This window comes from Budorcas taxicolor, chromosome 3, assembly GCF_023091745.1.
Source record: "Budorcas taxicolor isolate Tak-1 chromosome 3, Takin1.1, whole genome shotgun sequence".
NCBI classification, from domain to species: domain Eukaryota; kingdom Metazoa; phylum Chordata; class Mammalia; order Artiodactyla; family Bovidae; genus Budorcas; species Budorcas taxicolor.
The window spans coordinates 41,760,864-41,762,282 of record NC_068912.1 but is presented as its reverse complement, the minus strand read 5'-3'; positions in this window follow the sequence as shown (position 1 = coordinate 41,762,282).

Below are 1,419 nucleotides of genomic sequence, written 5' to 3'. Positions count from 1 at the left end.
GCAGCATGGCTAAAAGATAAGTGTTAGTTTCAGAAATTTGGGGTAGTCAGTTAAATAGTTCTGGCTCTATAGTTTTATTTGTATGTGTTTTAAGATAAAAATGAGTTTAAGGTTGTCCATAGTAAGAAATAACTTAATGTGAATGTTCTACCATGTTTTACTCTTTGTGACACTATGGACTATAGTCCACCAGGCTCCTCTGTCCGTGGGATTCTTCAGGCAAGAATACTGGAGTGGGCTGCCATTTCCTCTCCCATGAGATCTTCCCCACCCAGGGACTGAACTTTTGTCTCTACATCTGTTGCATTGCCAGGCATATTCTTTACCACTAGCACCACCTGGGAAGCACCAGAAGTGAGAATGAACTTAATGTGAACATTCCAAATTGAGTAGTCATTCATCTAGTTTATTAAGCTTTTCTATATTTCAGTTTTTCCATTTTTTGTTCATAATAACCATTCTACCTTAATTCTATATGTCAAAAATTTTTACAGGACTGCATGGCTTGTCTAAGGATTTCAGCATGAAAAAGTGAAACGGTAAAAGTGTTAGTCACTCAGTCTTGTCTGACTCTTTCTGACCCCATTAACTGTAGCCCACAAGGCTCTTCTATCCATGGAATTCTCCAGGCAAGGATCCTGGAGTGGGTAGCTGTTCTTTGTCTAGGGATTTCAGAATAGGCTGTAGCAAATCATTGCATCACATAATTGATGTTAAATTGCCTTGTCAGAGGGAGTATCCTTTAGTGGGATGAACATGGGATGAAGTCACCATATTTGGATTTCATATCTAGTTCTGTCACCCTTTTATGTGTGACAAAAAACTGTTTTTCAAACTGTTCACATGATATCTGAAACCTAATCATTGGTAAATGGATCTTTCATTGAGCTAATTTAAAGAGCGAGTGAGCTTGCGTATGATGGTTCTTTATGAACAACAAATTAGCATGCAAAGATTAGTTATTAAATATGCAGATAAGTACAATATTCAACAAGCAATCAGTAGCATGAGCCATGATTATTTTTCATTTGTTGATCATTTGAAGCAGTGTAGAGTTGAACCAAAACCTTATAATCTCAACCCTCCTGTTTGTTTAAGATAACCCATCTTAAAGATAACCTCCTGTTTGTTAAAGATAACCCATAAGAATGGCCCCATCAGAACTCTGTAGGGAAAAATGAAATCCCTCTCTTTTCATCTATTTCCCACCTAAATCCTGACAGACTTCCTGACTCTAATTAGGTTGTCTTGACCTCTACTTTGTAAGATGGAGATCAGTAGATCAGAATATTGAACATGTATGCTGCTCTGGTTAAAGATGTTTAGATTTCACTGATGCCATTGTTACATTTTAAAAACCAGTTTTGCAAAGAACTGTATTTCCAAAATGGCATTGATAAATAAAGAGGATCATCAGAT